We start from the raw sequence: 26,806 nt of genomic DNA, 5'->3' as shown, positions 1-26,806 counted from the left end.
CTTGATGGCATCCGCGGCCTGGCTGCAATGCTCGTGGTGCTGCAGCACTCGAAGGAGTACATGAATGGGATCAACGTGGGGGCGATCGCCGTGGACGCGTTCTTCGTGCTGTCCTCGTTCCTGCTGACCATGCTGTTCCTGAAAAAGGTCGAAACTCTGCTGGCGCAAGGAGCTAGCTATCGCAAATGGGCTGTTGCGTTGGTGGACTACTTCCTCAAGCGGTTCTTCCGGGTGTACCCGTTCTTCGCCTTGGTCGCGGTTCTGCTTTCGCGACTTCCGTTCGAGTACCAAAACCGCTTCTTTCTGGTCGAAAACGCGGAGAAGTACGATCTCTACAAGGTGCTCACGTTCGACTTCGAACATCGCTACCTCATGCTGTGGACGTTGCCGCTGGAGATCGCGTATTACTTCTTCATCCCGGCGTTTGTGGTGGCAATGGCTCGATTGCAAAGATACTGGTGGGCTGCCTTCATTCCCTTGCAGGCGTGGGTCCTGTACGATGGATTCTACGTGTTCCGTTCGCACCACATACCCCTCCGCCCGCACTTTACGACGTTCCTCCAAGGATCCCTCGCTGCCGTCTTCTTTGTCAAGTTCAATTCGTGGTGCAAAGCTTCAGGGTTCGAGTTTCAAACCAGGCACGTGGTTGGCGTCCGGGCTGCAGAGTACTTGATACTTATCTTGCTCATCGGTGAGTGTTTTCGCGTGCTGCTGAGTGAGTGGGTGCACCAGTTTGCGCCTGTTTCTCCTGGCGATCCATTCATTAGCACGTTGTTGGCTGCGATCATCGTGATTGAGATGGTCCTGCCGTCTTCCGTGTCCACGACGCTCGAGTGGAACGTCTTGCGTTACTGGGGCAAGATCAGCTTTTCGGTTTACTTGCTGCACCCGTTCGTCATCTTTTCCGAGACGATCAGCCAGAAGCCGAACTACTTCGACAGGCTTTTTCAACGCATCATTTTCCTGTTGGCGCTTGCCACGGCGTCGTTCTACTTGGTGGAGCTCCCGCTACAAAAGGCGGTTCAAAAGCTGTCCCGAGCACTGGCACAGCTCGAAACGAAAGATTTCGGAGCACTGGTACGCTCCTTGACGCAGACCGCCAAGAAGCAGAGATTCCAGCGCTCTTTTATAGCGTAGACGTCTACGAGCTGTTGTATTTTGCACCAACCACACCGAGTAAAAGTACAGCGGCTCCAGAAAGTCATCGCCCACCTATTTTGCTGCTAGTCTATCCTTCATACAGTTGTCGGATTTGACGTGCAATTTTCACTGATGACTCCCTAGCAGAGCCAGGATTGGCTATGATCCCTAATATTGTGGCAATCCTCTTCGCCCTTCTCGTTCGGCGACAAAGAGACCTTCTGGTTGAGCTTTGAGTTGGCCAAGAATGAGTACTTCTTCTCTCCCTGCCGGGATCCCGATAATGCAATGCATGGATTAATCCCTAGCTGCGGCAGCAAAAAATGAATTATTGCATTAATTGGCATTACTGCGGCGCACATCGTCTACTACCTGGACGTCCCACAGCTCCTTGTTATAAGCAAGCACATTACCTTTTCGAGCGTTTCCGGCTCCATCCTCTTCCTCAGGTCTGTGTAGACGAGTTTCACGGACGAGAAAAAGCGTTCGCACTCGTTGGACGTTGGTGGAATGTAAGCTACATCCTCGTACGCCGCACGTTTGGCCACCTTGCGCCGCTTGAATGCCTCTTTCACAATCGAGTCCCCTTGTTCTTCCACAGCCTCCCCCGCTTTGTCTGCACCACGCAGTCTAAATTGAGAGGTGCGAGACGCTGAGTGCGTTCCGTGGTCACTCTGGTTACTACAGCATGTTTGAAAGGTGAAGTTGGTTGAGTACCGACTAGTGTACTTGTTGAAGTAGAGAGTGGTGGTTGAGGTCTTTGACCATGATGCCTGTGACTATGAGAGAATTAATAGTGTTCTGCCGGATAATACCTGCGGGTTTCTGGGAACTGCTTCTGCATGCGTGCAGAATTCTTCTAAGGCTGCGGCCGGTGTAGTCAAGAGTAGTCAACGGGGGTTTTGTGGCTCGAGGTGCTTTCCCCTACAACAACACTTAAACAACAATAACACAATCAGTTTTCTCTCGAATCGCACACTTGTTTCTATTACTCGACGCTCGGGCACGTGTGACCATCTCGCTACTACCTGTTCCACATAGACGAAGTGCTGCGAGTGCGACCGAGCATCTCGCAAGAGGACGCCACCTTGTCAGCAGCCGTCAGCGCCTCTCCCCGCTGCAACTTCACGAGGCCAGATTCTAAATTGGGATCGTTGACGATAGCTGCGTTGACAGTCAGTCTTGCCTTCATTGCCGAGTACTTCTTCACGACCTGGTCGAACAGCCGACGGACAGCAGAGAGAGTCAGCGTAGTCTTCTGCAGTGCCTTCGTCACCCCCTCGAACGCTGTCAAGTCCTTGAGCAGCCCGCGCGCGCGCTCGTGCTCAGCTCGCCGAAGCAGTAGAGGCTGCAAGTCGTAGTCCACTAGCACGCCGTGGCCTAGTTGGCTAATGGCTGGTTCGAGATGCACGTTGCTCTCGCATCAGGTGGTTGAGCAGGTTTGTGTAGCCGTTGCCTTTCTTGTAGACTTTACCGCATGTGTTGCAGCTAAAGGTGCTCTCAGTTCCCTTAGAAAAGAGTAGAGAACAGACTTGCTTGTTGCTGAGAGCCATGGTTGAGCGAGGACGCGGTGTTGGGTGAGGGGACTGGGGAAAGTTGGAGTCTGGAAATGCAAGGCTACCACAAGAAGGAGAAAAACAAACGAATGGCTCTCACCGAGCTGAGAACGGTTGGCTGTAAACTCAGCAACTACACTTAAAAAACAAGAAAATTTGATTGTAGTCCAAAATGAATTGGGTGTGTTCAGTTAATTATTAAATATTAAAATCGGAATGCACTTTAATGGGTATTATTCGTTCGGGTGCACTGCTCCCTGGGGCGTCAGCGTCGTCGACTCGTCGACGAATCGCGACCTCGAGATGGACAACGATTCTCTCTGCGGCAGCATCGCGCACTTCATGCCAGTGGAAAGCGAGATACCTGAATTCCTGTACGTTAACGGCAAGGCTTTGCTGGATCCGTTCGCAGAGGGGCTAACTAGCCACCACACAGCAACAACCAATGTGCTGTACAACACGAATCCAACGCACGTCACTCCTCGGAGTAAACGCGCGCCAAATGGAGTGACCAAGACGAATTTCACGGGTGGGTGGCCTAGCGAGAGTCTTCGTGGATTCGGCACTACCCCCAATCGTCGCAATTGCGTTGCTCGGGTTCGGACTGCGATCTTTCGTAGCAAATCGACCCAACTTCTTCCGTGCTCCACCTGCACCAATTCCTGAACCCCCAATGCTACCGCCACCACCACCGCCGAGAAGTGTCGTTTATTAAGACGACGACCAGTCCCTTCCGAGAGTACTCGGAATCGTTCCCGCATTTATCCATCGAATGGATAGCAGTCTTTGAACGTTCCAGGTACACCCTTTCGAGCTCCCATGTAGAACGTGTGTTGACGTAGCAGTATGGGTGCAAATTGATCAGGTAGAGTGACCACCAGACTCCCGCGATAAGCGCGGCGCCATTTCTTCGACGCGCCCAGACGCCAGCTGTAACAGTTGTTACTGTATTTTAGGGTATGTTTTATGGTAGGATTTACTACTATACAAACTTTAGTATAAACGCAGAGTAGGGCAGTCCGTGGGAGCTTCGCTCCCAACTGCCTGAACTGCGTGGGGCGGCAACCTCATCACTTCTCGTTTTGGCCGCCCCTGCACAGATAGTCTTCACAGTATCTGCATCGTCAACGATAAACTGGTAGCACTTGTTGGTCCCAGCCCCTGTTCAAGAAGACGATGCCTCCTACGAATGCACAGTTAGGTGCCGAGATCGACCGACTCAACCAGTTGGTCGCCGATCGATCCAAGGTCCCAAACAACCTCCCTAAGTTCAAGGGCAAGCGTGGTGAAGACGTGAGAGGATGGCTATTCCAGATCGAGAACGCGTGCCGGATCAACGGAATCCAAGTTGAAGACACAAGCGCAAGACTGCCAGGAATCGCCGGATCTGCGATGAAGAAACCCGCGTGCATTGGTCGTCCGCGACAGGAGTGGATGAGTACACGTGGGGGAATTTCCGTGAGCATGCACTCAAACACTTCGAGTCGTCGAACTATCAAGCCTCGCTCCGTGACAAGCTTCAACGGCTCAAACAGACAGCCGACATCGAGTCATACAACGGAGATTACAGTGCTCTCATCTTCCGTGTTGAAGGCATGAGCGAGCTAGACCAAGTCCTGAACTACGCAAACGGTCTCAGGCAGGGCACGCGCAGCTACGTGATGCTCCAAAACCCAGCGAAGCTAAGTGAAGCGATGGACCTTGCAGTCAAGTACGAGGTGACCCACTACGTCGAGGAAGCCCGTACTCGCCAAGTTCATCTAGACAACAAGAAGGCTTCGACTGGGCAAGAAGCTAACCAAGGAGGGCGGAACAATGGGAAACCTTTCCGTGGAAAGGGTCGCTTCAAACCCAGCGCGAAACCCAAGGGCGGTAAAGAGACTCGCACGTGCTTCTACTGTAAGAAACCGGGTCACATCAAGCCCAACTGCTTCGCGTGGAAGAAGAAACAAGGCGAGCAGGGAAACGACAAACCGCGTCAGTGAATGAGGGTCCTGCCGTGGTCAAGAGAGTAACTGGAGCGTTAACGTTGGAGAATATCAGCATCAATGTTCTGAGTGAAAACCCTCTCGTGTACAAGTCGCGTCCGCTATTCTCCGTTGGTGGCGAGATTAGCGTCGGCGACAAGAGCTTCACGACACCCACTATGCTGTTGGACAGCGGAGCTACAGCGGTGTACGTGTCCAAACATTGGGTCGAGAAGAACCAGCTTTCGACGACAACGTTCAGCGAAAAGAGCATACGCGTCAAGCTGGGAGACAACCAAGTGGTTGAAGCTGAGCTAGAGCTACTGGTTCTATCCATCAAGATTCAAGGATTGCAGGAAGCATACGAATGTGTTGCCGTTGCCTATGTGATTCCAGATGAATTCGACTGTATCCTCGGGGTACCTTTCTTCGAGGATGTGCAGCCGATGATCGACTGGAGCGGTCGACGGATTGAAGGAACGAGGACGAAAATCCTGTAAGCGGAGCAAGCAAGCAAGACCAGTGGGCCGATCGAGGAAGGCGGACAGGTGATTGCCTCCGGGCTTCGGAGATCTGCCGGAGCGATAGGCTTGTCGGCGAAAAGACCTGATTCCTGTAGAGGTGCCGCGCTGGAAACGGATGTGAGGTCCACGGTTGAACTTGCTGGTAAACTGAGCAGAAGGATACCCCGAGAGTTGCTTGCGGGCAACTCGACCGCGAGTCAGCGGAAAGAGACTCGGCAGAGAGGAGTGACACGAGGTCATCCTCGGATTAAGGCACTGTGGAGAAGAGCAGCGCTGGGGGTAACAACAGCGTCGTGGAGAAGATGTCCACGATGGGAGTTGTTGATGCAGCGGGCGTGGAGACGAAGTACATCACGCGGAAGAAGTTGCGAAAGTTCCTGAGAATCAAGACCAAAACTCCAGACGAACCTGATTTCATGCTGGTTTTGTCGAACGATACGATCAAGCGCGTCGCAAGCTCGTTACAACGGCACGATCAACCTGATAGCGTTGGTAGTGCCAAAGCTCAACGTTATCTGGATACGGACTGGGAAAGCTTTCGTTCTAACCCGGCCTACGAGCTGCTGAAGGAGTATAAGGACACCGTGTTCCGTCCTGAACTCCCTGAAGGTCTACCCGAGAAGCGCGAGATCGAGCATCGAATCGATGTGCGAGATCCAAACGTGGCAATGTACCGTCAGCAATGGCGGCAGTCGCCAGAGCAACAACGTGAAATTGTGCGCTGGGTAGAAGATATGGTCAAGAAGAAGCTCATCCGACCAAGCAGCAGTCCTCACGCAGCGCCAACTTTCTGTGTGCGGAAGCCTGGCGGGTGGCGAATTGTCCACGACTACAGGTACCTCAACTCGAATACGATCCGACAGAGTGTGCCAATGACCAGGAAAGAAGACATCATGGACGACATGGCTGGAGCTTACTACTTTTCGACAATGGATTTGATGTCTGCATACTACCAAGTCCGAATGCGTGAAGAAGACATCAAGTTTACGGCGTTTCAATCACCAAACGGACTCTTGGAATACCTAGTGTTGCCTATGGGAGTCTGCAATGCACCTGCTACTATGCACAGGTTGACGTCGAAGTTGTTTCGCCGATTGAAACATACAAGATCCTTCTACGATGATATCTACATTTTCACCAAGTCACAAGACGTCAACGTCCACTTGGAAGCCCTACGCAAGACGCTGGATATACTGCGAGACAACAAGCTATATGTCAAGCTGGCCAAGTGTGTGTTTTGCGCCTCGGAGATTCCATGTCTGGGAGACTTCGTGGGACGCAATGGTGTAAGGATGGATCCTGGCAAAGTGCAGACGATTCGAGACTGGCCGGTCCCGAGAACTCAAGAAGAGCTCCACAGTTTTCTTGGTCTCACTGGCTACGTTCAGCGCTTTTGTCCCGAGTATGCCGCTCTGACAGCAACCATGTTTAATCTGCTCAAGAAACAAAAGAAGAGGAATGCCAAGATCCACTTCAACGACGAACAGTTGAAGAACTTCAAAGAGCTCAAGCGACGGCTGTGCAATCCACCCGTACTGCATCTCCCGGATTTCGATCAACCAATGCATCTGCGGACGGATGCCAGCAAGTTTGCTGTTGGTGGAGTTCTGTTTCAGGTTGTTGACGGAGTTGAGCGTCCAATTGCTTACACAAGTCGAAAGATGAAGGCAGCAGAGCTCAACTACCCGACGCAACAGCAAGAGCTACTAGCTATTGTTCACGCGCTAGCTGCTTTCCGGATCTATTGCTTGGACAAGCCACCAATTGTCGAGACCGATCACAAAAGTCTTGAAGGTCTATTCACGCAGAAGATGTCTAACCGCAGCCTCGCGCGATGGTATGATATCCTCGCGGAGTACCAACCAGCGTTCTCGTATCTTCCTGGAGCGAAGAACGGTGAGCAGAAGACCTGACTTACAGCCCGAACGAAGTACTTCCACGACTTAAGTGTGACTGGTTTCAACAACACTTCGTTCAGCTTATCCATCACCGAAATGACTTCAAACACCGAACTTGTCAACAAAATCAAAGCAGCGTACGTGAAAGATCGTGAGAGCCAAGCCATACTTGCCACTATCAAGCAGCGTTCCGAATCGATGAAGCAAAAAGACAAGCGTGAGCAACGGAAGTAGTACCGGCTGTACACATAGGACAATGGCTTGCTCTGGTACCAAACTCCTGCAGACGACGTACCCCGTGTTGTCATTCCAAACGATGTTAAGCTTCGGAACGAGATCATCAGCGAGTGCCACGACTCCAATTATGGTGGGCACCCAGGTGCGGAACGGACATACCTGACTCTCGCTAGACGGTGGTACTGGTCAAAAATGTTAGCGTCGATCCAGAAGTTCATCGCGGATTGTGAGCAATGCAGACGCAACAAGCCTCGGCTAACCAAACCACCAGGTCTGCTCGAGCCTCTAAGTATCCCAGATGAACGATGGAGATCCATTTCTATGGACTTTATCACTGACTTGCCTCGAACGAAGAACAAGGCCGATTCCATATGGGTTGTTGTGGATCGCCTCACGAACAGATGTCACTTCGTGCCGACCACGAAAACCGTGACAGCAGAAGGTGTCGCTCAATTGTTCGTGAATCACATCTGGAAGCTCCACGGTATGCCGACCAACATTGTTTCCGATCGTGACAGGAAGTTCGTCTCAGCTTTTGGCAACATGTTTTCAAGTCCATCGCGACCAAGCTTAGCATGACGGTCGCTCATCGAGCTCAAGGTGACGGACAGACGGAGCGAATGAACCGAACTCTGGAAGAGTATTTGCGATGCTTCGTTGGACCTTTGCAAGATGACTGGGATATCCATCTTGCCAACGCTGAGGTTGGTGTCAACTCCACCGTCAACTCAAGCACCAAGCTTGCACCATTTGAAGCTGATCTTGGCTACATCCCGTTGAACCCACTTCAACTAGCAGCTGAAAAGCTAGCTAAGGTGCCGTCAAGTCGACGTGGATCTGACTTTTTGGATCGTCAAGCATCCATCTTACAGCGCTGCCGTGAGACACTCGCGCAGGTGCAAGAACGGATGCGAGATGTATACGATCGCAACCGTGTGGAACAAACATTTGATGTTGGCGACCGAGTGTACCTGAGCACTCAACATTTGGATCCAAAACATACTGGGCTACCCAACTCGACTAAGTTTGGGCCTAAGTGGATTGGTTCGTATACCGTCGTGCGGAAGGTGCACAATCATGCCTACGAGCTGAATATTCAAGCAGGCAACAAGCTCCACCCAGTGTTTAACACTGGATCACTGAAGCCGTACATTGAACCATCAAGATTATCAAGACCCCATGATGTGATTCTTGCGGACGGAAGTGTCGGTCAACTAGTCAAGCGACTACTTAAGAAGCGCCATCACAAACAACGGACGCAATTTCTTGTGGAGTGGGTGGGCGAAGAGGAACCCACTTGGGAACCGGTGGAGAATCTAAGTCAAGTACCCGATTTGATTGCAGAGTTCGAAGCTAACAGACGCTTGAAGCGGCGAAGAAGAACCAAGCAACAATGAAAGGGGGCTCAAGGCCTACATGTATTAAGGCTCATGCCTGTCCTTGTTGTGGCTATGCTGGGCCTTCTTGCGCAATCTTTGCTTCTTGGACATCTTCGATTTCTTGGGAACCTTGGGAACTGCTGGAGCAATGCGATAGATGGCATAGACACGATTAAGCCATCCCAACTTGCGCACAGGCTCCAACTTGCAAGGGGGGTCCGCGCTGTCATCGTAGTCATCGTATATCATTGCCGATTGCTTGGAGTCCGTCTTGGTCACCACGAGCGTGAAGCAATGCTCAACGAAGTGCTGAGCAGCGTGGACGATGTAACAGCCAGACGGAAGCTCAAGCGCTTTACGTTCCAGCTCAGCAGGAGTTGTCATAGAAGACTTCTGGAACACCTTGAACAAGCTGACATAGTCCAGCGGAACACGCTCACCACGGACGAAGTTGATGAAAGCATCGATGTCCCTTGTAAGAACGCCACATGGGAACGTGCTGTTCCTTGCACGGCAGAACCGGTCCCAGTGACCATGATTTACAAGACCATCCAAGTCAAGTCCATAACAAGCTGCTTGAAACGAGTATAGGAAGCACAAAATTGTCTCCGACGCTCCAGCTCCACGAAAGTGTTGCTCAAAGAACTTGGTGAAGGTAACGCGCTTGCCGGACTCGATCCACTGGTTGATATGGTTCACGCACCAGTATACACCCTCGAGATTTTCAGGCCACTCCCACGTCAACTGCAGATCATCGGTCTCCCACTCGACTAGGAACGCGACGTCCGGAGGCTCTCCATACCGATCGATTAGACGTCGTACTTGCCAAATCTGCTCCGGGTCATACGGATCATCTGCATTGAAGCAATTCTTAGCGTGTGGCGGTGATGGGTGACGCTCCGGAGGCGCAGGCAGCAGCGGACGCTCGGTGATTTCCTTGGCTTCTAGCAGCAAGTTGTCTGCCGAAAAAGGGTCATCAAGCTCGTCTTGATCAACGCCAACGATCCAAGCAGGAGGTTCATTAACCCAGTTATTGTCAGCGGCGCTGGGATCAACTGCAGGAGATAACGCTGGAGCCGAAGGCACAGGAGATTCCGGTGAAATCACAGTCTCGGCAACCGACTCACCCGAGTCCGAGTTGCCTGGAGACGAAGGTCCACCATCAGGCGACGGTGGAGGCGAAGCCGAGCGAAGCGAAGTCGCAGAGACCACTGGAGAAGGCAGAGCAGCACAGCTGGAGCCTGGATTCACCGTTTGGGAGGCCGTGGAGATATCGTTGAGCAGCGACATGGGCGAATGGGAGCCCAGGAACTCGGTCAGCTCTTCCTCGGTCATGCCACCGAGCGTGTCGATCTGGCAAGACCGCTCAAGCACAGGCGGCGGCGTTTCGATGACACCAGCAGCAGCGAGCAGGTCAGGCACGAGGCCAAGACCGTAATCTGGCGCAGCCACCACTCTTCCCTGAAGTGGTGGCACGAACACCTCTTGCTCGGAACTTTGCTAGACCATGGTCTCAACCGGCGGCAACCTCAGAGAGGGACCAGCCCCTCCCGAACCAAGCGTCATATGAAGCATAGGAACTTTGGAGCCGTTCAAATGCCACCGTGGCGCACCCGAGCAAATTTCCGAATGACTGGCTATTCACGGACGGACGACTCCTGGAGGATGGGTGAGTGTAACAGTTGTTACTGTATTTTAGGGTATGTTTTAGGGTAGGATTTACTACTATACAAACTTTAGTATAAACGCAGAGTAGGGCAGTCCGTGGGAGCTTCGCTCCCAACTCCCTGAACTGCGTGGGGCGGCAACCTCATCACTTCTCGTTTTGGCCGCCCCTGCACGGATAGTCTTCACAGTATCTGCATCGTCAACGATAAACCAGCGCTACCAGCGCACAAGAACGACCTGGAAGCACATGTTCATGTCGCCGTCCGCGCTCGAAAACGGTATTGGCTGACGCTAACGCTCCAGCCATTAGAAATGGTTTCAAGGAATCCTGGTAGACTCTCATTTGTAGCATATACAGGACTGATCAGGTCTTTTTGCAATAAGACAAATAGGAGGGCAAGCACCGGTAAATATTGAGTAGGCGATCTTGAGAACCTAACCTGATTCATTACCTTCCTACACAAAAACGCGTCAGACGATGCAGTTTATTTCAGTAGGAATTTTGCTACCGCAAAAATCTTGAGTAGGGTGGCGCGGAGAAGGACTCACGGCGAAGAAGAAGAAGCAGAAGCAACAGGGTCAATCTCGGTTTCGAGAGCCTAACTGAACTACAACGGAGATCCTGAAGCTCATCGAGGCATGGAGAGCTGAGTTGGATATCCCAGCAGAGAAGGGGGAGTCTGCGGCCCTTCTCAACACGCGAGTGTTGGAGCGTTTCAAGACAGTGTGTGGTGGTAGCACGTAGCACGTCTCGGAGTGAGAAAGCAGTCATCGACAAGAAGAACAACTTGCCTGTTGCGTACAAGTTCATTGTTGCTTTTAACAATAATCGAGTTGTTGGATCGACCGGCCAGCCGAGCTGCTTTGAACTGTCACGTGAGCAAAAGAAAACCATCAAGGCTGCTAACAAGACGGACGCGCGCAATGCAGCCGTGGATGTAGCCGTCTTACATGCTGTGAAGTACATCTTAGGCGGCGATGACTCTGTAGAGCCTTCCGCCTTAATTTCGTCTACGCCTATCTTCGAGAGGAACGACAATGATTCTTCTCTTCAAGCATATTTTGGAAACATCGTTGACAACAGCACACACACTGAAGCTTCGCAAGTCTTGCGCAATGGTGGAGACGAAGATCTTATTATTGACAATATCCCCCCGTCACCAGAGTCAGACACCGTGCCGAAGACCGAGAAAACACACAACAGAAAACCTTAATTCAAGGCAAAAAAAGCAGATTTCGGGGCCAAATGGTGAACACCGGTTCCTCATGAAATTGGTTCAGCTACAGACAGATACTGTGGCAAACAGGCTCGAGGAAATACAAGCCGATCGTCGTACCGCTCTACATCAACGTGTCAAGGAAAAGCAGGAGAGTCGTGAGCACCATGACTGCGAGAGGGAACGCGATCGCGAGCTACTGCGCGAGTTGTTTGGGAGGCGCGACTAGCACGGGTTTTGTTCTTACTGAACAGCAGCAATGTATCGCGAGTTTTTGTGGTTGGACATTCTGGAAGGCTGCGGCTGGCTTGAGGTGGATTTACTGCTCTCTCACGCCGAACGTAGCGGTGGTGGTAGTAAATATCATTTTCTTGAATGAGAAAGTTGTGGAGTGAACAAAATGCGTAGACAAGCGTTGTGTCACACAAACCGATGCGAAGACCCGAAGCTTGAGGGCGCAGTGGCGGGCGCCCGTCGAACACTTGAGAGGAAGATTGGAAGTTGAAAAGTGATTGATTGAATCGTTAGTTTGGCGTCGGCTCATTGCCGCCGCACAACCAGTAGTTCTTGGCGACCTGGACACGCAAACAAGTATCCAGGTCCCATCCTAAAGTCTATCAATCTCAGATCCTAATTCTATCCTGATCTACCAATGAGAATCTACTAATCCAAAACGTAGCTTGATCCAAATATGCGACTCGCGTCCCATAATCAAAAGTTCGGCTCGAAAATTTGATTCTTGCACATCTCCAGGATTTTTAGCCAATGAGGTCGCATAAAACTCCATGTTTATGCGTCCCATAATCATGATTATTCTTGATATTGACCAGTAGGATAGCATGTAACGAATATAAACCATGCAATGTTTTATTACGCTGTACAGCGTAAACAGAAAGGTATGCATTAGCAATTGACGTGGGAGTCCTCTGCCATCTCATTGGCAGAGGGACGTCCACGTCACATGACCTCCCTTCCAAGAAGTCCCCGCTATTTCGAAGCTGGCTTTGTCTTCTTCTTGGTTTCCCAGTACTTGTCAATGAGACCTGGAATCTGATTCAGGTTCTCTACTGGTTCCCACGTTGCTTCTTCGCGTGATTCACCAAGCCACCAAATCTGGTATTGAAGTTTCTTCTTCTTGTTACGATGACCAATTACTTCGCGCACAAGTTGACCTTCCGTACCGTCCTTCAAAATCACTTTGTTCACACTTTGGCTCCGTGATTCATCACTGCGATACGGCTTGAGCAATGAGGTGTGAAATACGGGATGCAACTTGAGACCCTTCGATAACTTCAGCTCGTATGAGTCACGATGAATTTGTTTCACAACCGGGTTAGGTCCAATAAACCGCGGTGCGAGCTTCTTTGACTGTGCGAAGCCTTTATGACGAATGTCCAAGTTTCGTCCATCTAGGAGTACCATATCTCCAGGTTTGAAGTCTTGAGCAAGCCTGTTCTTGTCGTAGTAAGACTTCATACGAGTTTGGGCTTCACTCATTGCATCTTGTGCCATCTTCAAAATTGCATCTTGCTTGAGCAGAAATTCTTGCGACGATTTGTGCAACTGTTCAAATTCCGGGTCCCTAGCCACATCATCTGGCATATAGGGCACATAACCCAGATCAGCCTCAAACGGTGACATACCGATTGAGGAATGAACACGTCTATTGTACGCGAATTCAGCGAGATGCAAATATTCATCCCAGTCATTGTGGAATGGGTTCACAACACCCCGAAGATAGTCTTCAATAAACCGATTAGTACGTTCGGTCTGACCATCAGTCTGTGGGCGAAAGGCAGACGACAGATTGTGGGTCGTCTCCAAAGTCTTGATCACTTCTTGCCAGAACTTGGACGCAAAATTTGGAGTCTCTGTCTGAAATGATCGATTTCGGCACGCCATGGTCTTTCACATAATTGACCATGAATAGCGCAGCAGTCTCTTCTGCTGTCGCATTCGTATTGGTTGCGATGAACTTCGCACGCTTCGTCAACCGGTCCACAATAACCATAATGGCATCTTTTCTGGTTTCCGTGCTCGGCAGTGCAATCATAAAGTCCATCGACACATCAACCCATCTACCTCCTGGAATCTCCAAAGGCTGTAGTAGTCCGGGCGGCTTCGTTTGGCGTGCCTTATTCCGCTGACAACGTTCACACGTGTTGACATAGCGTTGAATGTATTTCGACATCTTGGGCCAGTAATACTTTTTCTGGACACCCAAGTATGTCTTAAAGTATCCGGGGTGACCTGCCGTGACCACATCGTGGTTTTCACAAATAACACGGTTCTTCAGATCTTCATTATCCGGAATTACCAGTCGAGCATTTTCATCATCTCTCGTTTGGTAAAATAACAATCCATTCTTCACAGAGTAGCGTGGTACCTCTTTACCACTAGAAATACTCTGCAACAACTCCTGAACTCTCCGGTCGGTAGAGTACAGTTGTTTGGCCGAGTGCGTCACAGTCGCACTTGGCGTTTGGATGCTAGTAACAATTTCACGGTTTCGAGCAGCTTCGATGAGCTCACTGAGACTAACCTGAGCGGCTTTATGCTCAAAGAGTGGGTTTCGGGACATTGCATCCGACACTTGGTTACTTTCTCCTGGAATCCACTTGAACTGCGGTTCGAATTCAGCTAGCTCGTTAAACCAGCGCGCAACACGACGATTGGTTGTCTTTTGCGTCAATATAGTCTCGATGCTCTTGTGGTCTGTCTCAACGGTAAATGGGCGATCGAGAAGGTAAACTCTCCACACACGAAGGGCATGCATGATACCCAGTAACTCCTGCTCACGAACAGGGTAGTTGAGTTCCGCTGGTTTCATTTTGCGTCCTGTGTATGCAATCGGATGCTCCAACCCTCCCTCGTTTTGAAACAAGACTCCCCCTATGGCAAAATTCGAGGCATCCATACGAATACCGAACGGTTTGTCGAAATCAGGAAGTTGTAGTACAGGTGGGGTGGAGAGACGGCGTTTGAGTTCATGGAATCATTCCAACTGATGCTCAGACAAGTGTAACGATTCCTTTGGGCGTAAACCCTTAGTACTTTCGTGCAGTGGGCCTGCAAATTGTGCGAACTCGGCGCAAAAACGCGAGACGTAGACCGTCGTACCTAAGAAGCTTTCCATTTGTTTCTTGGTACGTGGAATCGGCCAGTCGCTGATTACGCGCACTTTGTCAGGGTCCATTCGAACACCATGACGACCCACAAAGTCACCGAGACAGGGGATTTCTTCGACGCAGAACTGACACTTCGACAATTTTACGTACAATTGCTGTTCTTGACACCGCTGAAGCACTCTGTCCAACGCGTCGACATGCACCTGCACGTCCTTGTCTTGCGTAAAAACGTAGATGTCGTCAAAATAGATGCGCATCACATCGCGCAAGTCACTGAACACTCGCTGTAACAGCCTGTTAAATGTGCCCGGACTACCGCTCAAACCCATCGGGGTTACAAGATACTCAAACAGCCCATCGGGCGTCGAAAAAGCAGTAAATGGAATATCAGCTTCACGAAGTTTAACCTGATAGTAACCCCACAAGAGATCCATGCAGGAGAACCAGTAACTACCGCCCATCGCATCAAATGTGTCCTCCTTTCTCGGCATCGGTATCGCTGGCAAAATGGTGGCACTATTGAGTTGACGATAATCGTGCACAACCCACGGGCTTCTTGACGCAGAACGTCGGAGCGCTGAATGCAGAGGTGCTAGGTCGAATAATACCTGCCTGCGCCATCTCTTTCGTCCAATCCTGGATCACCGTTCGCTGCTCCGGGCTTTGGCGCCATTGTTTCACCGAAATCGGTTGTGTTCCCGGCTGAAGTTGAATTTCGTGTTCAATCCCTTCGCGGACAGGGGGTGTTGTACTTGGCAGCTCAGTGCGAAACACAGTATCGCGATACTTGAGCAAGACTTCATATGCGGGGTTGTTCACCAGTGCCTCCCATCCTTGTTGTTTAAAACGCTCAGCCTTTTCTGAGTCGTGTGGATTGACAACAAACACAGCTTCGATATCCTTCTTTTTGCGGAGTTCCTTCAGAAATTGCTTCGTTGTGATCAGTTTCGTTTCACCGAACGCACCCTTGTGACCATGCCGACGGTAGTAATGGAAGATTTCGCGGTTCTGGTTTGCGTTCTTGAAACGACGGCCTCCGATCATACGCGTTCGAGGTCTGTTAGGTACCACCAATTGAAGAGCCTGGGGTTCCTCAGTCCTTGTACGCGGGCGCAATAGTAAACGTTCCCAATCGATGTCAGGGTTATTCTCCCGAAGCCACTTCATTCCGAGAAGCACATCCTTATCCTCCGGGACAGGCATGACCGTAAACGTTTCACATGTCACCGGGAAATCCGGAATCTGCAACATCATTTCGACGGTACGTATTGGTCTTTGCACTGTTTGGTTGTATCCTAGACGAACTGTCATCATGTCGTCAGGATGCTCCTTGATGTCCAGCTGAAGTCGTACAGCTAGATCTTCAGTGACACCGTTGAGGCTGCTTCCATTGTCGACGAATATTGAGACGTCAGTCGCTGCCTCCTCCTGATTGTAGGCTAAAGCTTTCACTTCCAAAATGGCGTAGAATGATCCGCCAACATAGTGATTGCTTTCCTTGGTGGACTTGCATTGCGGCTTGATATGACCGACTTGTCCACAATTATGACAAGTGGCTGACTTTCGCCAATCCTCTTTTGGTCCACTCTTCGGTGACAGCTTTCGCTCCAGCGGCTTGCTTGTATTGTTAGCCGCTGGTTTCACAGATGATGCCGCTTTCGAAGAAGGCTGGTGATTCGCCGTGGTCTTTGCCGAGAATCCTCCATAGTGAGCAAACTCGAAATTCGTTGCAATCTCAATTACTTCATGCAAGAATCTTGGACTGAGCTCCTTCACCTTTTTCGCTGTCTCCGGCCGAAGTCCGTTCTGAAAGTAGAACCGCTTCTCCATCTCCGAAATCTCCAACTCGGATTGAGACATCAGATCCTGAAACGATGACACATATTCATGGATGGTCCCGTGTTGTTTCAGCTGAAACAATCGCTCACGTAGATTGTATTCAAAGTCTTTGGGACGAAAGCGTTCACGTAGCTTCGCCTTAAACAATTGTCATGTTTTGGGAACTCCTGCCGCTTCACAATCTGACGAAAAAAGCGCGATACCAGTTTAGCACAGATTTACCTAAACTGCTGGATATCATGGTCACAAAATCGGACGTATCGGCCTCCATCAATCCGCGCTTGTTAGCGTAATATTCCTCCATGGCAAAGATCCATAGTTCCAAATCTTCACCGAATTTCCCCTCATACATAGGAGGATCCTTCTTCCGTCGTTCACCTTGTGATGCGAGCAAGTGTTCAAAACGGTTATTGGCTTGCTGCATTTGCATCTGAAATTGCGTTTGCATCTGCGTCTGATACATTTGCTGTTGTTGCGTTAACCAGATCATTAACTGTTGCATTGACATTGCGTCAGGTGCAACGTTTGCCGTTCCGGCGGGTGGGACTTCGTGGTGAGTTTCCTGCGTCGTTGCCGCCTCCGTTTGAGCCGTCCGTGGCACTTGGCGTTGCCGCGGGTTAGGCGATTCACTCTCAGCTGCCCTACTCCTTGTCATAGTCATTAGGGGTAGGAGATGGACTTTTCGGTGAGTGATCCGTAAAGTACGGCGAAATAAAACGGAAAAGGAATTAAAAGCTCAAAAAGTGTTTTACAACTTAGTGTTGCTGCGGTTTCTGGCGAATAAGGCTGTTAAGCTTCGCAGCAAGGTTGTCTTGGCACTCCAAAAGGTTCAGAAACGCCAGGTTAAGTTGGCGATCAACTTGGGCCTCGATGCTCTCGTCCTTGATCCAGAAAGTCTCTTTGCGAAACTTGCCCAAAACCCGCTTAGCCGTTTTGACCTGGCGGAGGAGATTCACTTGAAGTTTAGCGAAACTCTCCGCCTCGGCTGGCGAGAAGAAAAGACTGGTGTCAATCGCCGTAACAGGTGGAGGAGCAGGAGTGGACGTCGATGATACTTTGATGTCACTCGCTTTCTGATGCTTCCTCTTACTGCTTTGGTTGTGACCCTTCTTGTAGCGGGCCATAGACCGACTCCAAAGATCGAAAAAGAGGCAAGGGACTACCACCGGGTAACCAAGGACCGTTATACTTCTACAAAGTTCCGCTTTCGCAGACACAATGCAGGCGCCCTGGTGCTAAACCGGCTTCTAGTGAAAGCCCAGCACACAGCGAAGGTTAGGTACAATCCGATCTAGGCGGAGGCAAAGCCCCTACGTGGTATTTCCACCGGCCACACGGAGTGATAATGTACCCACTTCTTCGAAGTGTGCTCCTCAAAAGCTGCACGTTCGCAACCTAGAGCTTCCCCACGATGTGGCTGGCTTCAATAGTCACAGGTAAAACTCGCTTCCCACGATGTGGCCACGAGTAAACCTTTCTTGAACTTGAACCGAAGCTTGACCAACAAGTGCTACCATGTCACACAAACCGATACGAAGACCCGAAGCTTGAGGGCGCAGTGGCGGGCGCCCGTCGAACACTTGAGAGGAAGATTGGAAGTTGAAAAGTGATTGATTGAATCGTTAGTTTGGCGTCGGCTCATTGCCGCCGCACAACCAGTAGTTCTTGGCGACCTGGACACGCAAACAAGTATCCAGGTCCCATCCTAAAGTCTATCAATCTCAGATCCTAATTCTATCCTGATCTACCAATGAGAATCTACTAATCCAAAACGTAGCTTGATCCAAATATGCGACTCGCGTCCCATAATCAAAAGTTCGGCTCGAAAATTTGATTCTTGCACATCTCCAGGATTTTTAGCCAATGAGGTCGCATGAAACTCCATGTTTATGCGTCCCATACTCATGATTATTCTTGATGTTGACCAGTAGGATAGCATGTAACGAATATAAACCATGCAATGTTTTATTACGCTGTACAGCGTAAACAGAAAGGTATGCATTAGCAATTGACGTGGGAGTCCTCTGCCATCTCATTGGCAGAGGGACGTCCACGTCACACGTTGGTACAAACTCGAAGTCAGTAACAGCGGTGGTATTTGCGCGAAGGAGAATGCGCAAACGGCCCTTCAGGATTCCGAATGTTTGCTCTACTTTGTAGCGAATTCTCGATAAGGCACGATTCAGGTTCTTTATGCTTGCATATTGAGCTACTTGCGAAATTTCGTAAGTCGTGACAAAATTGCGTCGATTGCAATACGCGCAATCTCTGAGTAAAAACATCGGCAATTCTGCAGTTGTAGTAGCAGAAGTAGGAATCTGTCTGGTTCGCATACTTCCCACGCTTCAGAATTCCGTCCCAAGTAGCTGTTAGTGAAAATACGGTTGTCCCCTACCGAACCAGGCCATCCAATAACTACATCACGAAAGTTACGTCGATCATCCACCGCAGCATGGAGAACTGTACTGTAAGATCCCTTGCGATTGTAGTATTTCTGTCCGCATTTACGTGGCCGAAGAATGGGGATGTGGGACCCATAGAAACTGAGAGTGGCTTGTGGAATTCCAGAGCGATGCTCGTTTCGCATTGCAATTTCAACAAGCTCAGCTTCTGACGGCAAACGTATCAATCCAAGTGTAGAGATAGCGTCAGCTACGCGTCGAAGTATTTCACTACACGTAGATAGACCAATTCCAAACTTTTCGTGTAGCACCTTCAGCGTCACTCCATGAGCACTATAATACAGAAATGCTAGCAACACGTTTCGTGCCGGAACAGCTTCGCGATAGTTGGTATTTTCTCTCTTGATACGATTTTCCACCATGGCAAATAGCTTTTCAGACGTGGCTCGCCGCATCCTGAAGCTTCCATAGAAGCGTTCATCATCAAACAGCGACTGTGAAGCCACCAGCCTACGGATCCACTCCCCACTTCGCGGTTTCACCCATCACTTTTCTTCGTCATTGCAATGGTCGACTCCAACAATAAAACCACTGGTACTGGCACTGCTACCGAGCAAGTACTGTGCAGCCTCATCAGTGTCGTTACTGTCCTCGTGCTGCTTGATGTTGCGTAGCCCCGAGACAGAAACCAATGCAGAGCAAGCAGCTTGCCGCCGGTCAGCTCTTCCATCGTCAATCCGCTCTACTTGAAATGGACGAAACGCCGCGACTTCTCAAGATATGCCGGTGGGAACACAACTGATTTCGGTGGGTTTATTGAGTCGTGAGTGTTCAGTAGCCTACTGAACATTTGCCGGTGGGAACCCCCACCCCAATGCATCACTTGGGCACAGCTAGCGACGAAAGTCAGGAATTGGTAGTAAAATCATGATTAGTACTATATAGTACTAATAGTATAATACTATTAGTTATGGTAATATTACAAATTCCAAGAATAACAATTAGTACTAACATAAACGTAGTAGGAGAAAGAATACGATATTAGTACTAAAAACTACTAAATATCCTACTAAATTTCAAGTTGAAGTTCAAGGTCAATATCTTGAAAGGACGCGCGAGGTGCTCCAAGGCGGGTTGCGTTTGCCTGAAATGAAGGAAACGGCGTCGTGTTGCATCTGCGGTCGTCCTGTCCATCATATCTGCAGCAATGAAGTCTGGGGCGAGGCAGAGCTTTCCAAACGGTACGGCTATCACTACTTGGGTGCATAGTTTGCTAGCATCTAACGCGTTCACCTCTATGCGTAGCTTTTGCAGTCCAGGGAGCGTCCTACTCTTTAGGAATAAAGATCAACCGGACGGTGAGCCCTCCCTAGCAAGCAGTCAAGGGATATTTGTGTCGAGTCAAGCTACGGAGGTGGATGAAGCTATTCGCCGGAATCTGACAACCGTACGTATATCTGGTGTTAGGATTCCGGTTGATATTGGTCATTACAAACCCTCCCGAGCTCGGGACACCCGTTGCTCCTCAACACGTTTTCAAGAGTCGTTTCATCAGGTTCGTTTGTATTGCGCCCTCTCCGCAGACGCACGAGCAATGCGCGAGCCCAGCGCCAGATAATTCTTCTCACAACGACGTAGAGATTGGGCGGATGAGGAAATGCGAGTGGAATCTGTGGTAAGGGCGTTTTAGCAGTTTGATTTTACGATTAGTAACTATATTTATTAATATTACATTCTTAACGAACCCAACTAGTAATATTAATATACTAACTAAATCAAAATCGTCTCCCGAATTAATAATATTACTTTTGCGGCGATATCGATATTACTACCAATCCCTCATTTCAGTGCATGCACCTGAAATCTCTGAACATGTCATGTTTACAGGTACCGCACGGATACGTGGCAGGCAGAGAGTTTTAGCAGGCATATCATTGTCGCACGCTATATCAGCCGCATGGAAGTGATTTAGCCGCTGGAAGCCAAGGAAGGCCCCCTCCTCCGCCCCCGGCGCCATCATCAACGACACTTCCAGCAGCAGTAGTAGTAGTAGCAACAACAGAAGCAGCAGCAGTAATACGAGTAGTAGTACGAGTAGTAGTACTAGTAGTAGTGGCACTGGCTCCGACCGTCGATGTGACTGTTGTGAGAACGGCTAAAAGCGTTGAGCTCCAACTCGAACGCAGATGGCTAGTGCTCGTGACCGCGCATGTGATCGGACTGCCTGAACGCACTGCTCTCACTTCTGTTCTCACACTAATCTCTTGGGTCACCGTGAAGTTGTGTAACAGCGGCATCGAGGCTGTCTAATCTACCCTAGGTAAATGCACTCGTAATTGCATCTAAAATTCTTCGACTTTGTTCATATTGACATCCTCCGAACTGGCAGACCGCTTGTGCTATTCTCTTAGCCTGTACCAGGGAATCCTTGTGGCTCACGTAGCGCCTGCAGTCAAACAAAATTACTTTCTACGTATCCACTAAGTTCGTAGTCACTAACGCTAGCATCGCTGTGGAGTTAAATCTCCAGTGATCACCAAGAAAACCAAACGGAATCAGGGCAGACATATTCAAGCGCTTTCGTAGGTAGAGTATGTGCCGACATGGCGGCTTCTTTAATATGTTTACTTTGCACATGGTAGAGGCGCTAGCAACATGTGCAATTCGTTTCCCTCATTGCGAATACCGTAGTACGTATCTGCGTTCGTTGTTATATTATATTGCTCTTAATGATATCAAACGCGTAGTGGCTTGTCATCTCCTCCAGCCGTGTCAACTCCACACTCATATGGCGGATATGGTCAAAACCTTGTACAACCCTGGTCACCTCCGTAGTGAAGGCATTTTGCTCAACTTTACCCCACCAGATCATATTTAATACAGACTTATCAATGTCCACATTTTGATCGACTATCGTCTTGAGCTTTTGTCACGATGAGTCCATCTTAGTATTGGTGTTGTTGCGAAGATGGACTGCGTTATCGCGTAAAAAATATTTACCTAGTGCTCATATTATGTGCACCACATCTCTTGGCATCTGTGCAATGTACAGATACCGCTGATAAACTTTGGCACACGATCAGCTAATACCCCAACTATGTGATGAAATCATGTTAGAGAGGTGCACATAAACTTGCACGCATTCACCCGACGACCAACCCGTGCGAGCACCTCCTGGTACGAACGTTTACCAAGTTGAGCAACAACAAGCGATGGACTGAATTGATGAGGTGTGTGTGTGTGTGGGGGGGGGGGGGGGGGAGGTAAGCGCCGACACCATTGCTCTAGAATGCACCAGCTATTTTACACTGTAACATCACATTACGCTTGGCTTATCTATACCCTCTATGAACAAAAAGTTGAAGATGCCAAAGCTTCTCAGCGGTATCTGTAAATCCAAAATAGAGGAGCACTAACGTCTTCAGCTGACTCGCTTCCATCAACGTGTATCAGGAACCCTACGTTCTTGGCGCATGAAGCGAAAGCACTCGTCATAATCTACTTCGGTTTAGCTTCCACGACAAGGCTGTGCCGATCCTCTTATCTTGCCGGGACGGCTAGGCAGGTCGTGTGCTCCCGCTGCGAGGTCGCCCGTGAGCTTCGTAGTCTCAACACCGTACTGGCCGTCAGAGATGCACTTGGTCTCCCCCTGCAGGAATGCCCGCCCCATGCGTTTGTTCCAATTTTATTAAGAGATTAGTCAATAATCTAGCAAATGCCAACACTATACTCGTCCTCGTACAACCACTCGCACAGGTTCAAACAGCACGCCGACTGTCCCCAGAACCCGCGTGTGACGCTTCTGAAACACCCCCGGACCTCAGTGTCCACCGTTGCTTACCCCCACGTCGTATGCCGCATGGAGCCCACTCGTTGCACCACTCGCTGCCACACTTGTAGCCCAAAGCGACGTCTCCATCACTACACTCGATCTCAGTTGCTTTCGACTCGGGAGCTCTCTCTCTCTCCGTATCGTCCAATCCGCAACCGCATTCTCGTCCGTCCAATTTGCAAGTGGGGCGCTCATTATGACGTCACTCTCACTCGTCCAATCCGTAACCGAGCCTCCACCTCGACGCGTCCGATTTGGAAGTGGGGCGCTCACTTCGCCGTCGCCCTCACCCACCTCACGTTTACGAAACCGCCCGCCTGGAGGTACTTCAACGCGCTCGGTAGCACGGCGGTCGCGCGCTCCGCCAATGCGCGCCTCCGTTGGTGCAACTCGCACGCCTGATTCTCCTCAGCATTCCCGAAACGCATCCACAACAAACTCACTCTCTGCTCGTTGTGCTTGCTGCACTCGTCGCGCACGTCGCGTTTGTCGCGCAAGTAGCGTTCGCCGTGCACGTGGTGTCCGTCTCGTAAATTTTTTTTTTCTGACGAAGGTCTACCAGTAGACCTCCATTGTTACAAGGCTAGCCAGTGGCTTCAGTCTATTCCTTTGAAAAACCGAGAGTCCGTACGCTACCTTAGAAATTCTTACCTGGATATACTTGACGGTATGAAATTGGCCTAGTAGCATTCTTGCTTGCGATTGTTTGGTCTTGAAGACTTCAATTTCAGTAAAGGCTTTGTGAACAACGACGCACTTAATGTCTGTCCATCGCGGATTGCATCGCTTGAACTGGCGGATAGCATGCTGGAGCGTTTCTGTATGTCTTTTCAACTGTAAGACGGGAATGCTGGTAGCAAAACATGCAGTAGAGTTAGGAAACAATCTAGCACAAACTAGTACAATCAGCTACAATTTAATTTACAATCCAATACAATATGATACTAGCCACCATAATTTAAGTTCTAGCCAACGGTTTGAACTAAAGACAGGTATTGCGTCGCTCGCATGACTGGAGCGGCTTACCTGAACATGCTGGCCATGGACAAAATAATCATAATGGACAACAGTAGGTACAATTCGCGTTTGTATCATGTGTAGTGTCCACAATAATCGTTTTAGGAAAGCTTAAAAACAGTGGCTGCATATGGACTGGTGGCAATACGATACATCGTACAATTGCCTACTCAACGATATAGTTTAAGCGTTAATAGATTCCTTGTAAGAGTGTGAATTCCAGCATTGGCTTATCTCATTGCCAACTCGATCAATGTTATTTCATTTCAAGATTGAGGACTGTATGGAGACATTTAACCTTTGTAAGGTAACAAAACTCGGTCAACGCCGTGGGCGACACCATACTACAGAACTTACCTCAATAAGAACATCTGATATATATTCAAAACACAAGGTAATAGACTATGAGGGCACACAGCAATCCTCGTGGATGTGGCAGCACACTGTATTTTGTTAATTCAGGACGAAGCTGACATCGCCTTTGGTAAGCAGACCGAAGTGCAATCAGCAGTGCTCAATAGTGGATGCAGGAATTTCCTCCCGTGCAGCTGCACACCACTCTATACCTCTAAGCATTCCTACTTTATAGGTCTGTTCGTTACCGTTAGCAATTTCCTCAAGCGCAAAGTTCATTTTCTTAGTCTATACATTGCATTTCACCCAGTAGATTATCCCTGGGCCGAGTGTTGTAGCTTTGAAGTTGTATTCGGAGGTAGCTCTTCGACACGCACGTTCGCCAAACTGAGACCTTCCTCGCCGTATTATTTACTAATAAAAAATCCTTATGTCTTGCCGCTGCATAGTTTTGTCCAGGTACTTCAACCACGATTTGTACAGGTCCGCGGTCACTCGAGACTTCTTGTAGGACGTGTTTTTAACTTCATGGGGCTGCTTGTCAACCCATTGAGGCTTGGCAGACTTTCCGATAAGAAGCAGAGGCAATTTACTGAATCCCGTTGCGTTAGGGCAAACAACAAGAATAATTTGGGACTTGTTCTATTTCCATACAGGAACATCCTGTAGGCACATAGACCCCCGAGGGACATTGTTGTACATGAAACTTGTCTCATCCATGTTGAACACGTCGGTTGAAGCGTAGAGACCAACGATGCTTCAAAGACGCCCAAAATCCGAGGTCATGGTCTTCAAGTCTACCGCCCCAGACTCACCCATATGCCCGGCGCCAGCGGATGCCATAGCGTGCCTGCAAGCGGCGCAGCCATGACCAACCGGGAGAAGGCTGCGCCGATGGGGGATATGGAGTTGCCGCAACAGCTTCCGAGCGTGGCCAATGATCATGGCACCAGCGAGTGGCAGCTAAAACCCTTCGCAATACGCGACGAATTCGACGCCACTGGTCAATGCGCAACTGATGCGGTGGCAGCTGCCTTTTGCAGATTAAACACGCTGGGGTCGTATGGTAACGGGTAGTCGTAGCCTTGACTACGCGCCCTATCATTTGTTTAGAAGGCTTGCCGAGCGGGGTGAACTTGAGTCTGGCCTACTCCGCTACATCATTGTACGATTCCTACGATCGTCTGCGGTTGTAACGGGGTTACACACACAAGTGACAACAGTTACTTGTGCATGACAACTGTCACTTGTGCATGACATTTGTCACTTATGGTTTAACAGATAAGATCTGTTAAAGGTTTTAGATACTTCCTCACATTGGTGTAAGGCACACCAATGGATACATTGAAGTGGGCCACCACAATGAGCGGTCCACACCTATTCAAAGATCCTATTGGTAGAAAGCAGCATCTTTCTACCAATTAGAGACGTGCATATTGGCGGGGCTCTGACAGCCAGCCGCTGTCAACCCCTTACATAGATGATAAACAGTTTTAGCAGATTTAGGAGGAAGATCAATTTACAAACAATACAGTTCTCATTTTACCTTAAACTAGCTACTTGGTGTTTTATTTGATTTATTTTATACTTGTGGACTCAAGTATAATTAATTCAAATTATTAATAAACTCCTACGCTTCCTCATACACGTAGCGCGACGTGTAAGCTAAAGTAGTGAGCCAAAGTAGGCCCACTACACCTGGTAGCACTTTGTAGTCCGTCCAACGACCGACTACGTAACGTTCGTACAGGGTGTACGAACGCGGAGCCGAGAACCCCATGAGCACGGAGGTGCCCATGGAGAGCTCCAATACGCCTGCAACGCATGTTGCACGCGCGGACTGCCCCCACCTGTCAGACCCAGAGTGGGAGGCCCTCCAACGACTGTCAACAGTCATTGGAGAAACGGCGATAGCTACGATGCTGCGTACGCTATCGCCGACAGAGCAACATGGTGTTGCTCTGGGGTTCATCATGAAGGAACAGCGCGATGCTGCTTCCTCAGCGACGGCGTCGTCGGGGACGACACCGCGTGCTCAATCATTAAAATTGAGCGTGAGCAATTACGTGGGATGAGAGGGCGAACCTCTCCTTCGATGGCTTGTCGAACTCGACACAGCCATAGCGGCTCGACGCATCGTCGACCCGTTGTCAAAGGTTGCGTTCGCCATGTCATGTCTTGGCGGACGAGCGAGGAGTTGGGCGTATGGACGCTGACTCTCCGATCTTACGTGCTTCAGCACGTACGAAGTATTCAAAGAGGAGCTCAGACAAGCGTTTGAGCCCCCGCAAAACGAGTTCCGGTCGAGGGCGGAGTTCCTCGACCTTCAGCAGGGTAAGCATGACGTTCATGCTTACGCGCAGCGCGCACGATACTTGGTCTCAAATATCGTGACTAATCCAATTGACGAGGCGACTAAGGTCATCACGTTCATGAAGGGACTTAGAGATGGGCCCGTGAAGACCTATCTCTTCCGAGAGTACCCGAGTACTCTCGAAGCTGCAATCGTTCTTGCCATGCAAGAAGAGTTTAGCCTGCGGCAGGCTAAACTCCATGCAAATGCGCCGAGATCGCTACCGCGTCCGGTAGCGAGGACGGGAGGTCCGGAACCAATGGACCTCTCGAACGCAACAACTGCTGGTTACCAG

This window comes from Phytophthora cinnamomi, assembly GCF_018691715.1.
Source record: "Phytophthora cinnamomi strain GKB4 chromosome Unknown Contig10, whole genome shotgun sequence".
NCBI classification, from domain to species: Eukaryota; Oomycota; class Peronosporomycetes; order Peronosporales; family Peronosporaceae; genus Phytophthora; species Phytophthora cinnamomi.
Note: the sequence above shows the minus strand (reverse complement) of the source record.